The following is a 13,951-nucleotide window of genomic DNA, read 5'->3' on the forward strand; positions in this document are numbered from 1 at the left end:
AATTAAAGCAGGCTTATTAGGTATGTTGGGGTTTAGGTGTGGTATGACTAAAATGCAGGATTGATAATAATTTGAATTCTCAACCTAAGTTAGCTGGGTAATTTTTATTTATTTATTTATTTGTTTGTTTGTTTGTTTGTTTATTTATTTTAGAGAGAGAGAGAGAGAATTTTTTTAATATTTATTTTTTTAATTTTCGGCAGACACAACATCTTTGTTTGTATGTGGTGCTGAGGATCAAACCCAGGCCGCATGCATGCCATGCGAGCGTGCTACAGCTTGAGCCACATCCCCAGCCCCTAATATTTATTTTTTAATTGTAGATGGCATAATATCTTTATTCTTATGTAGTGCTGATGGTCGAACCAGTGCCTCGTGCATGCTAGGTGAACGCTCTATCACTGAGCCACAACCCCAGCCCCTGGCTGAGTAACTTTTTTTTAATATTTATTTTTTGGTTGTAGTTGGACACAATATCTTTTTATTTTTATTTATTTTTATGTGGTGCTGAGGATTGAACCCAGGGCCTCGTGTGCTAGGCAAGCACTCTACTGCTGAGCCATAATCCCAGCCCGCTGACTAATTCTGACAATTTGTTTTAGAGACTATACATTTTCTTTCTTTTTTTAAAAAATATTTTTTTAGTTGTAGGTAGACACAGTATCTTTATTTATTTTTATGTGGTGCTAAGGATACAACCCAGTGCCTCAAGTGCTCTACCACTGAGCCACAACCCCAGCCCTAGACTATACATTTTCTATACGTTCTCATATTCACAACAAATTGGCCTCTGTGCTCAACTTTGAGCTTTTCAGCAATTTTTAGTTTCTTTGGCATTCAAAAAGACAAGAATATCTGAGATGATGCTATCGGGTTATAATGAATGCATTATAAAGACGTTTATTAGCCAAACATTTTTTATAAGAAGGCAAAAACAGGGGAAATAAAGGAACTGGATAACTATACTGCTTTTGCCGGATCAAGATCTCTACAATAGTTTAGAAAGATAATGAATAAATTTCCATGCAGATAAAATTAGCATGGCAATAAAAAATGACTAATTCAGCACACTTAAGATAATTATAATTTTAACTCATAATTCTTTAAAGGGCTAATTATATAAAAGCAGCATCAATGATTATTATAAGTTTTCTATAATTTCTCAACCATCCAAAAAGTATAATCTATATAGCATAGTTCTGAACATGACTTAATTTTACTTTTTTACTGAATTCAGTACTTTAAAACAGTACTATATACTTGGACATAAGACAATTTCCCTTTCCAGGGGTTTGATAATAAATCAAAATTACAAAATAGGATATTTAAAAAGAAAATGGGCGGGGGTGTAACTCAGTGGTAGAGGGCGCACCTAGCATACACAAGGACCTGAGTTTAATCGCAGCACCTAATAGGAAGTGGAGGAGACTCATCTCTGGGACACCCACATATCTCAATTATACAATTCAGTTGTATCTTATTTTTTCCTCTAATTAAATCCTGTGAGGAGCTGGGGTTGTGGCTCAGTGGTAGAGCACTTGCCTAGCATGTGTGAGGCACTGGGTACAATTCTCGGCACCGCATATAAATAAATGAATAAAATAAAAAGAATGAACAGGCTCTCTTACTCTCCCTCTCTCCCCCCCCCCCCACCCCTCTCTCCCTCCCTCTCTCCTCCCTTCTTCTCTGCGACTGGCCACTACGGTCCTGCTAATAAAATCTCAGACAGGTTAAAAAAAAAAGAAGAAGAATGAACAGCTTGTTGTATTTGGTTAAAAACTTACCATATTTCTTCCACCACCTCCACCCACCCCACCTCCCACCCTTGCACATCATGCTTAGGACTGAAATCACTATCCTCAGGGCCTTCCCTGAGCTCTCAACTTCATTCAGGCCCCTCAGGTGCTCGCACTGTATCTCTGCCTCACTCATCATGCCCTTCTCCAAGGTTTCTTCTTGCCAAACTCCAGTAATGTAAGAACATTATGTTTTATTCACCACTGTGGGTTAGGCACAGGCACAAAACTGGTGCTCATGGAACAAAGAAACTAACCAACTTGTAGCACACAGATTTTAAAAAGAAAATGATAACAAGAACATCAATACAAAACAGTGGTGAGACTACATTAAGACACTTTTAGTAGTTGGAGAATTCACCCTCCAAGGTAGCACACTCCTTTTCCCAAAACAAATTAGGAGGCCAGGCAGGAGAATCACTTGAACCCAGGAATTCCAGACTAGCCTGAGCAATAGAATAAGACTCCTCTCAAAACAAACAACAACAAACCCCCAGAAACTTCAATTATCTTTGACAGGAAGTGCTCAAATTCAGATCCTTCTTTTGAACTTATATGCTTATTTTAGACAATTCTACTCTAACTGGCCAGTAGCTCACTTCACAACAGTTCAGAAAAACTCATGCTTAAGTAAGATAAAGATGTATGTGTATGTAGCCTAATGACAAAGAAACTTAGTTGTGCTCATGCTGGCGCACACGTGTAATCCCAGCAGCTCAGGAAGCTGAGGCAGGAAGATCAAGAGTTCACAGCCAGCCTCAGCAAAAGCAAGGTGCTAAGCTGCTCAGTGAGAACCTGTCTTTAAATACAATATGAAATAGGTCTGGGGCTGACTCAGGGGTCAAGTGCCATTGAGTTCAATACCTGGTACCCCACCAAAAAAGTTGTGCTCATAAATGTAAAAACAGGGGCCTAAACAGGGGCTCTATGCAGGCCAGAACAGAATCCTAAAGCAGGCAATAAAACCTCTAAAGGTAAAACTCGAAAATCTTTGAAGCTCAGAGAAGCTCAAGGACCGGACATTATGAAGACAGAAAACAGGACCTATCCACTAAGAAAACAAATTTTTTAAAAATATATATTTATTTTTTAGTGGACACAATACTTTTATTTCACTTATTTTTATTTGGTGCTAAGGATGGAGATCACTCTACCGCTGATCCACAACCCCAGCCCAGGAAAAAAAAATTTTTTTAAATATTTATCTTTTAGGTTTAAGTGGACACAATATCTTTACTTTACATTTATTTGGTGCTGAGGATCGAACCCAGTGTCTCATGCATGCTAGATGAGCACTCTACCACTGAGCTACAGCCTCAGCCCCAGCCCCCCAGGAAACAAATTTTAAGGCCTGAAAATTATCAACTATCCACAACCAGATGATATTATTTCATTGGTTTATTGTTACAATTTTTCTACAAAAGCCACTCTTTTTCCCCCAACCTAAATACATATGAATCCCACTGAAAACTCAAAAGATATTCTACAATGCATCTTCTTGAAGCAAAGTTATCAGGAGAGCTATAAAACTGAAAATAAAAGTAAAAACTATGGTATTTTTTTCCAGGCAGTACTAAAAGGAACCAAACTAGAAACAAATTTTCAAACAAACAATAAACCTGGTTGGAAAGAAGTATAAACTTTTCAAAAGCTTCTCCTTTCTTCAGTAGCCTCTGATCCCAATGTCTTCCTTCTTTGTTGAAGGAAGTATACACTGAAATAAATACAATACTTAGTATCGTATTAGATCAGAGGAAGAGAATCCCTAAATTGAAACTGTTTCAGAGATAGTGGTAGAAAACTATCAACTCCAAATTCACCCACACTTAGGACTGTGACTAGCACAGAGAAGAATGCAAAGGGGAAACACCATTAAATGTCTGGAAAATGAAGTTCAAAATATAAAGTCATGGGCTGGAGTTGTGGCTCAATGGTAGAGCATGTGTGAGGCCCTGAGTTCGATCCTCAGCACTGCAAATAAATACATACATAAAATTAAAGACGATCCATTGAGAACTAAAAAACACTAAAGTGTGTGGGTGTGTCTGTACGTGTATAAAGCCATTATAGGAAGCCGTTCACAAAAGGGCCCAAACCACCTGTCCACAATGAACTTGAGTCTGGTATTGTCATCATTTGGTTACACACACACACATTTTGATACTGGGGGTTGAACCCAAGGGCACATTGCCATTGAGCACCTTTCCCCTCTTCTTCCTTCCCTCCCTCCCTCCCTCCCTCCCTCCCTCCCTCCCTCCCTTCCTTCCTTCCTTCATCATGGTCTTACTAAATTACTGAATGCCTTGCTAAATTGCTGAAGCTAGTCTTCAACTTACAATCTCCCCTTATAGCCTCAGAAGTGGCTGGGATTACAGGCATGTGCCACTCTGTCCACCATTATTTGGCTATCTTTATCAAGCAGTTACCAGGGGCTTTCCTTTCTACAGAAGATTCTTTGGAGAGCAACAGCCACAGATTTATGGCACACGGAGGTAAGCAGAGAAGAATGCAAAAAACCTCCAATTTACTACAGTCTAAACTTCAGTCTTTTTGTGAGAAGGGAGGCAAGAAACACATCCTGAGGTAACATACTTTCAGGTTTCCTAAATAAGAGCACCAAATTACCTAACACAAAGTATTCCAAGGTTAACCTTAAATAGATGTACAGAGTCAGGATTAAGTATTGTCTATAAAACAATGCTTCTCTGCAGGACTAACAGAAGAATGAACCATGAAATAGCCCCAATGAGTTGTCTAACGTGTCCTAAGATTTTTTTTTTTTTTTTTAGTGTTGATGGACCTTTATTTTATTCATTTATTTATATGTGGTGCTGAGAATTGAACTCAGTACCTCACACATGTGAGGCAAGCACTCTACCACTGAGCCACAACCCCAGCCCCGCCCCGCCCCCACCAGGATGTTTTGGCAATGGAAATGAGCAGACAGACACCCTGCATTCTGGAACAAACATTTCAGGCAGGATCCAGATCCTATTCCTCTCAAGCCTCAACAACTATCTCCCCCACCTTTGGTACCAGGTGAGCACCAGCTCCATGAAGACAATTTTTTTTTCTTTTTTTTTATTGGTTGTTCAAAACATTACATAGTTCCATGAAGACAATTTTTAAAAACACACCCAAGGTGATTTCCTCATAGGAACTGGATCCCAATTTTGGGAACAGTCAAATTTAAGAACATTGTGCTTAGTAATAAGCCTTACTAATAAGCCCTGTCCTGGTCCTTCAACAGTTTTTAGGGTGCTACTCCCCCAATCCAAAAAATTCTCTTCCGGCCAAATGTAGTGGTGGCATGTCTACAGTCCCAGCTACTTTGGAGATTCAGTCAGCATGACTCCTTAAGCCCACAAATTCAAGATCAGTTAGGCAACATAGCAAACCCCATCTCAAACAACAAAATAAATAAATCTCCTCCAAACTAAAAAAGTATGATTTTTAGGTACTATACAATACAAACTGGGTGAAAGGTGAAGGACTAAATACTTCTCTCTCACTGAACCCTCATTGGACTCCATTATCATTACCTTTTACAGAAGAGAAAACTGAGCTACCAAGAACCCACAACAATAAAGTGTCACAATTATAAAATGTCAGAGCTAGGTATTTGTCAGATTCACTCCATATTCTACTTCTCTAAGATACTGTTATTTTCCTTTTCTTAACTTAAGATCTTCAAAAGATAAACAAAGTGTCCTTCTGAATAAACAGAAAAGTTAAACAAGAGATGACAACCAGAAAAGAACTTTTCCATAAAAAGTCGGGACACAGTATTACTAACAAAGTTGCCAAATCATGTAACAAAATCACCTCCTGGCAAAAAAAAGATTACCAAAGTGTTACAACATATACTATCCATCTTAAGATTTACTTTCTTAGGCTGGCAAAGCCCATATTACAAATAGGGCTATGTGAAAATAACCCAGAAAAATGGGAGAGCATTTGTGTATGGGTCTATGGAAGAGGCAGAGAACCCCAATTCACTGGCACCATATGGCCTCGGTTACAACTGCTATAAAAATGTAAGTTAACAATGTACTCATCAAAATTTTCAACCATATGCTTAAAATCAAAAGTTTTTTTTTTAATAATGAAAATAGGTCCCTGTGCTTTAGAGCAGCTACAAGTTTCAAAAGATAAAAATCTACACTTTTGTCCCTATTTCCTACAAATATTCACCAGTTTTTATGTGGGGATTGCTTGTAAAGAACAAACATTTGGGGGGCTGGGGTTGTGACTCAGTGGTAGAGCACTCGCCTAGCATGGGTTCGATTCTCAGCACCACATATAAACAAATATATAAATAAAGGTTCATCAATAACTAATACAAATTTTTTTAAGAAAAAAGAACAAACATTTTTCTTGTAAGTTTAGTCAGGATGTAAAAATCAGTAAAATTGGAAAACACAATGGAGAACATAATTTCTAAAAGATAAACCTGGAAAAACAAAGTGTATATAACTGGTAGATTCAATAAATGCTTCTGATTTCATGACTAAATCTTTGGTCAGAGTTCACTAAACATGCAGAAGGCAGAGTTACATGGATTAGAAGATCCCTTCAGTTATAAATGGTGATGGTAGAGCTGAGTGCATAGATCAATGGTAGTGTGCTTAGCTAACATGCACAAAGCCCTGGGTTAAATCCTGAGTACTGCAAAAAAGGAAAAAAAAAAAAAATGCTGGTGGGCGGGGTTGGGGCTCAGCAGTGGAGCCTAGTGCCCTGAGAGGCCCTGGGTTTGATCCTCAGCACCACATAAAAATAAATAAATAAAATAAAAATAAAGGTATTGTATCCGTTACAACTAAAAAATAAATATTAAAAGAAAAAAAAAAGTTGGTGGTAGCAGGTAACTGGAGAAAAGTCTTCACCCTACCATCTACTCTTCTGCATTCTCTTTTCTTTTTGAGAGGCTGGGGGTACTTGGGTTTGAATCCAGAGGTGCCTTGCCACTGAGCTACATCCCCAAAGTTGCTGAGGCTGGCCTCAAACTTGCCATCCTCCTGCCTCAGCCTCATAAATCAATGGTTTTACAATCATGTGCCACCACACACAGCTACTTTTCTGCATTTTCTACCCACTTGGAGAGTCCCATCTCTGTTGCTACTATTTTCTGATGCTTTAGAATGAAAAATAACCAGGTGGGGTAGAACACACTTAGATGGCAGTTACTTTGAAGAACTGCTTGAGCCCAGAAGTTCTACCAGCCTGGACAACATATGTCTCAAAACAAAACAAAGAGTGAAACAAAACGATTACAGAACCAAATAAAGACAGAGTCACAAACCAAGATCAAAAACGGGTATTATTATACCTTTCATTATTATCAATTCTGACAATCCAGGCACAGGAGGCAGGAGGTTCACAAATTCAGTCTAGTCCTAACAACTAGCAAGGCTTTGGGATCACCATGCCCAGTTTCATTTTTTCTTTTGAGACAGGGTCTCACTAAGTTGCCAGGTTCTAGCATGGAACTTGTGATCCTCCTGCCTCAGCTTCCTGAGTCACTAGAATTACAGATAAGTACCACCACATTTGGCCAGAACTGTCTTTTATAATTACAAGGCCATCAGCATTTCTGTAAAATAATCTACTTTTAGCAAATACATGGAGCTAAAGTATAACCTTACTTTTGCCTTTTTTGTGTTTTTAATACATCAACATAACAAAGAACTGAAAAAACAACTATAAAACAGTCTGCCATCTTACAAGGAAGAACTTTAATCAAACCACAAATGTGTTACTGGAGAATCCATTTCAAACCTTATGAAACAGCAAAAATACCATGCCCAGTGGTGAGCAATTAGTTGCCTCCTATGCCCAACAGTTGCATGGGGCTTATCTTTGGCCACAGAGTAGGGTTTTAAGAAGCCATATCTTGCAATTTATCCAAAAAGGGTATTATCATACCTTTCATTATTATCATCAATCCACCACCTCCTCTGTTACTGCTCTTGTCCAAGGCACTACCATCTATCAGTGGATTTAAAAAGCCTCCTATAGATTTCCTGCTTCCGTTTTTGCTTCCTTGTAAGCTATTCTACATAAAGTAGAAGTTGGAATGTGGCTCAGTGGTAAAGTGCTTTCCCTGTATGCAAGAGGCCTTGGGTTCAATATCCAGCATCATATACACACACACCCCCTCACATATGAAAAGTCTACATTATCAAAAAATATAAATTAGATTAATCACTCTCAGGCCATAAAAATTCTTCAATGGCTTCCCAAAAAATAAACTCTAAACTCACATCTTCTGACTATACTGAGGCAGATGTGGCTCTTGCCTACCTCTATAATCTTACTTTTTCCATTTTCCCTGCTTGCTCTCTAGACTCTACTACTATTCAAGCTTTTTTGCTATTCTCTTAAGAAAAGCAAGTCTATTCTTTACTTATCTATCACCAGTCTCCCCTACTAGTAGGAAAAACTCCATGTGTGAAAATCTCTTTTCTTCAGATGTATCCCAGAACTGCTCCTAACATACAGTAGCTACTCAGTAACCATTTGTTACTGAAAGAATAATGACAAAACCACAAACTAACTTCACTATCTCTCCTACTATGCCAAAGGGTTCAAAGCCAACAAACTATCACCAGCAAGATGTCTTCACTGCCAGGGAGCTCATCTCACCAAATTAGAATACTTATCCCCTTAACAGCTCACTTTTCCATATACAGAATGTACTCAGACCCAAGGAAAACAAAAAAGATGGCCAAATGGTACCAGACCAGGATACTTACCAGGTCATCAATTAAATTAAGAAACTACAATTTCCTTTATTTGCAACCAGTTTAAAATATCTGAAGAGAGAGGCCTGGGTTGTGATTCAGTGGTAGAGCCCTTGCTTAGCATGTGTGAGGCACTGGGTTCGATCTCCGGCACCACATAAAAATAAACACAAATAAAATAAAGGTATCGTGTCCATCTACAACTAAATATATATCTGAAGAGAGCCGTGGGTATAGCTCAATGGTACAGCGCCTAGGACCTAGCATGTGCAAAGCCCTGGGTTTGGCCCCAGCACTGCAAAAATAAATTACAATAACTGAAGAGCTCCTGCATAGGCTACTGTACTACTGTTAATACTTCTCCCTTTCAAACCAGTCTCATTGCCAAACCCTCCAATAAGAGAAAGGATTATACTCAATCCTCATTCTGTTGACAATTATACCACCTCACAGACAGTACATTGTTAAGATGGCCAAACTACTCAGCTGAAAAAATAAAAAACAGAAGGAGTAAGAAGAAAACACACCCAATCTTGTCTAATTTCAGAAATATATCTTCATCTAAGAAGAAAATGTTGCTTGGAATGAAAGAGAGGAAGTTAGAAGAATACAAAAAAATACAAAAAAGTTTTTTTTACAAAAAAGTTGAAAAATAAAAACAGAAAAAGAGCTACAGTAAGATAAAGAACAAGATTGTGCTGGGAGTGTGGCTCAGAGGTAGAACACGAGCTTAAGGATCCAAAGCCCCAAAGTTCAAGCCCAGCAGCAAAACAACAACAAAAACCCTCAAGATTGGCACAAGAGGACCATTAATAGAAAGGATGCACCCATATTTCCCCAGAATTTACATTAATAATAATCTTTTTTCCATAGGGAAAGGGAAATGGAAGAGACTTCTATTTACTTACCTTACAAATGTGCTGCAAAATGCACGGCCTGTGACCAAAGTTGTACAAAGTACCTTGAACTTCCCAGATGAAAAGCTATAAAAATATAAGAAATATCAAGAATTATATCTATTCACTTTATAAGGAAAAACAACAAAGGACAAGATGTAAATGGGCTTACCCAAAGTCCAGAAAAGAGAAAAAGTGCATTATTTAACTTACGTGACATATCATAAAATATATCATATTTTACACAGTCTTTGGCCTCCATCACTTAACCTTATTTTGCAAACATTATAAAGTTTCCCCTCTAAAAGCAAAAAATTTTTATGTAATTTCCCCCAACATTGTATTATAATTTTTTTTTCCAATTGGGTACAGTGGTACACAGCTGTAATCCAAGCCATTCAGAAAGCTGAGGAAGAAGGATCTCAAATTGGGAGGCCTGCCCAAGCAAGTCAGCAAGACCCTGTCTCAAAAAATGAAAAAGGCTGGGGCCAGGACCAGTGGTGCTCACCTATAATACCAGCAACCTGGGAGGCTGAAACAGGAAGATCTCAAGTTTGAGGTCAGGGGCTGGGGATGTGGCTCAAGCGGTAGCGCGCCCGCCTGGCATGCGTGCGGCCCGGGTTCGATCCTCAGGCCCGGGTTAGCTCGATACTCGATCCTCAGTACCACATGCAAATAAAGATGTTTAAAAAAAAAAAAAAAAGTTTGAGGTCAGCCTAAGCAACTTAGTGAGGCCCTCAGAAACTTCATGAGACCTGTCTCAAAATAAAAAATAAAAAGGGCTGGGGATGTAACTTAGTGGTAAAGTACCCCTGGGGTTTAATCCCCAATACCAAAGAAAAAATAAATTTAAAAAAATAAAATAATCAGGGCTCAGAATGTGGCTCAGTGGTAAAGTGCTCCTAGGTTTTATCCCTAACACCATATTAAATCAAACAAAAACTTTCAAATACATAACAAAGTTAGAGGAATTTTATAGTTATCATATCATATATATCCTGTCTAGACTACAGTGAAAATTTTTTGGTTTTTGTACTAAAGATTATTATTAATGTTTTTGTGTGTGTGGTGGTAGGACTTGAACCCAGAGACTTATGCATTTGAGGTAAGCAGTCTACCAACTGAGCTATATCCCCAGCCAGAGATTATTTTATTAAAAAAAAAAATCATAATAGAACCAGGCATGATGGTATTGTAGTTCTAGTCACTTGGAGGGCTAAAGCAGGATGATCACTTGAGTTCACAATTTCCAGATCAGTGTTGACAACAAAATAAGACCCTATTTCAAACAAACAATCAAACCAAAAAAGCAAACAAACAAAAAAACCCACAGCTGGATATACAGCTCAGTGATAGGAAGCCTGGCTAGCAAGTACAAAGCCTGGGTTCAATCCCCAGCACCATAAAAATAAGTCAGAATCGACTCAAATTTATACCTACTCAGAGAGTGATTCTAGTTTCTTGGCTTTTACATTTTTTTGGTACTAGATATAGAAGCCAGAGGTGCTTAACCACTAAGCTATGTCCCCTGCCCCAACCCCCCCCCCTTTTATTGGTACCAGGGATTGAACTCAGGGGCACTCAAACACTGAGCCACATCCCCAGCCCTATTTTTAATTTTTATTTAGAGAAAAGGTCTGAGTTGCTTAGCACCTCGTCCATTGCTGAGGTTGGCTTTGAACTCAAAGTCTTCTCGTGTCTCTGTCTTCTGAGCCCCTAGGATTATAGGCATCATCTCCAGTTATCTTTATAGTTTGAGACAAGATCTCACTAAGTTGCTTAGAGTCTCTAAATTTCAGAGGCTCTTCTCAACTTGAAATCCTCCTGACTCGACCTCTAAAGTCACTGGGATTACAGGTGTGCACCATAGCATTGGGCAGTTTCTTGGTTAAAAAAAACAACAACAAAAAAAACATTATCAGCAGAGCTCAGCATAGTTGAGCACACCTGTAATCCCAAGGGCTCAAGAAGCTGAGGCAGGCGGATTTCAAGTTCAAAGGCAGCCTCAGTAACTTAATAGGACCGTTATCTTGAAAAATAAAATGGGCTGGGGATGTGGCTAAGTGATTAAGAGCCCCTGGGTTGAATCCCAGGCACCAAAATAAAAATTTTATTTATTTATTTTTTTAAAGTGAGAGATAATTTTTTAATATTTATTTTTTAGTTTTCAGCGGACACAACATCTTTGTATGTGGTGCTGAGGATCGAACCCGGGCCGCACGCATGCCAGGCGAGCGCGCTACCGCTTGAGCCACATCCCCAGCCCCCCAAAATAAAAATTTTAAAACATGAGATCATGTTACTCCCCTGCTTTAAAAAAAAAAACAAAAAAAAAACTAATAACATTTTTTCTCAGAACAAACTCAAAAAACTTTCATGTCCTAAAAGGACTATGTGATCTATCCTTGCCCATCTCTCTAAACCAATTTTATTTCCTACTTTTCCTTTCAACTCCACTCCAAACTTACTTGTTTTTCCTCTTTCCCTTCAAGTGAGTTTAAGATATTATCATAAATGTGCTTAAACATACTCTATCCATCCTCATTAAAAAAAAAAAAAAAAAAAAAAACAAACCTGGGCTGGGATTGTAGTTCAGTGATAGAGTGCTAGCCTAGCATGTGTGAGGAGGCAGTAGGTTGGATTCTCAGTACCACATATAAATAAAACAAAGGTCCATCAACAACTAAAACAAAAACCAAAACAAAACTCCAGTTCAGTTTGTTATAAACTGCCTACTAGTTACAATTTAACACTGTATTTTATATTTGATTATTGGCAAATAATCAAAATGCATTCATTTATTGCAAGCACCAGTATAAACTAAAATCAGTGCCCAGAATGAAGTGCTTCAGTGCCTGATTTTCAGTCACATGACTACCATGATTATGAGTACACAAAATCTTCTCTTACTACTATAGCACTACAGACTAAAAATGAGGGCTGGGGTTGTGGCTTAGCAGTAGAGCACTTGCCTAGCACATGTGAGGCCCTAGGTTCAATCCTCAGCACCACATAAAAAAAAAATAAAATAAAATAAAGGTATTATATCCAACTACAACTACAAAATAAATATTTTTTTTTAAAAAAAGAGTCACTTGAGCCAGGTGCTGCGACTCACGCCCATAATCCCAACAGCCCTGAAGGATGAGGCAAAAGGATTATGAGTTCAAAGCCAGCCTTAGCAACTATAAGAGGTTAGGCAACTCAGTGAGACCCTGTTTCAAAATACAAAATAGGACTGGGGGTGTGGCTCAGTAATCAACTGCCCCCCTGAGTTCAATCCCTGGTACCCCCACCTACCCCAAAAAGAGTCACTTGAAATAGAAATATTTGAAACAGGGATTTTACAGTAATTGTAATCTATTTTGGAAATTTTATTTATTTATTTACTTATTAAATACAGTTAATTTAATTTACTTATTTTTTATGTGGTGCTGAGGATCAAACCCAACACACTCTACTGCTAAGCCACAACCCCAGCCCCAGAAATTTGATTTATTTATGTCACAAATACTGAACAGCGAGCATTTCCCCAAAAGGCATACTACACTCAGACACGTTTACCACTAACAAGTTTAAAATACAATCATAGGACTGGTGAATGGAGCTCAGTGACAGAGCACTTGCCTAGCATGCATGAGGCCCTGGGTTCAGTTCCCAGCACAACAAAGGCAAAATATAGTGGCCTGGGGTATAACTTAGTGATAGAGCATTTGCTTATATGCACGAGGCCCTAGGTTCAATTCAATAACACCATTAAAATAATTAATAAAATACGGTTAGAATATATAGGTACTGGCACATAAAGGTGGGAGGACAAAACACTTAGGAACCTTTTTTTCCTCAGAAATAAGGATTGAACCCAGGGTGCTCTACCACTGAACTACATCCCCAGCCCTTTTTATTTTTCATTTCAAGACAAGATCTTGATAAATTGCCCGGGCTGGCATTGAACTTGCAATCTTCCTGCTTCAGGATTCCTAAACAGTTGACTTTACAGGCATATGCCCAGTCTATCTATAGTTTTAAAAGGTCCCTACCAGTCACGAATGGTGCAACTATATAATCCCAGCTACTCGGGAGGCAGGGCAAAAGATTGCAAGTTTGAGGTCTACAACTTAAGGAGACCATGTCTCAAAAGATAATAATAGGGACTACAGTTGTGGCTCAGTGATAAGAGCACTTGCCTAGCATGTGTGAGGCATTGGATTCAATCCTCAGCACCATATAAAAATAAATAAAAGGGCTGGAGATGTGGCTCAGCGGTAGCGCGCTCGCCTGGCATGCCTGCGGCCCGGGTTCGATCCTCAGCACCACATACCAACAAAGATGTTGTGTCTGCCGAGAACTAAAAAAAAGTAAATATTAAAAATTCTCTCTCTCTCTCTCTCTCTCTCCTCTCTCACTCTTTCTTTAAAAAAATAAATAAATAAATAAATAAATAAAAGATAATAATAATTATTATTTTAGGGGCTGGGGATGTGGCTCAAGCGGTAGCGCGCTCGCTTGGCATGCA

General features: G+C 38.6%; 1 protein-coding gene across 2 annotated transcripts in view; it reads right to left on the reverse strand.

Moving 5' to 3' along the window:
- The window catches only part of Rhoa (ras homolog family member A), a 49,601-nt gene that overhangs the window by 32,301 nt on the left and 3,349 nt on the right, over positions 1-13,951 (reverse strand). For both annotated transcript variants that reach the window (XM_026383791.2, XM_077795248.1), the window contains one exon: positions 9,448-9,522. The gene's annotated coding sequence lies outside the window, so the exon portion shown is untranslated. The remainder of the gene's footprint in view (positions 1-9,447; positions 9,523-13,951) is intronic.

Source organism: Urocitellus parryii, chromosome 2 (genome assembly GCF_045843805.1).
Source record: "Urocitellus parryii isolate mUroPar1 chromosome 2, mUroPar1.hap1, whole genome shotgun sequence".
In the NCBI taxonomy this organism is placed as follows: domain Eukaryota; kingdom Metazoa; phylum Chordata; class Mammalia; order Rodentia; family Sciuridae; genus Urocitellus; species Urocitellus parryii.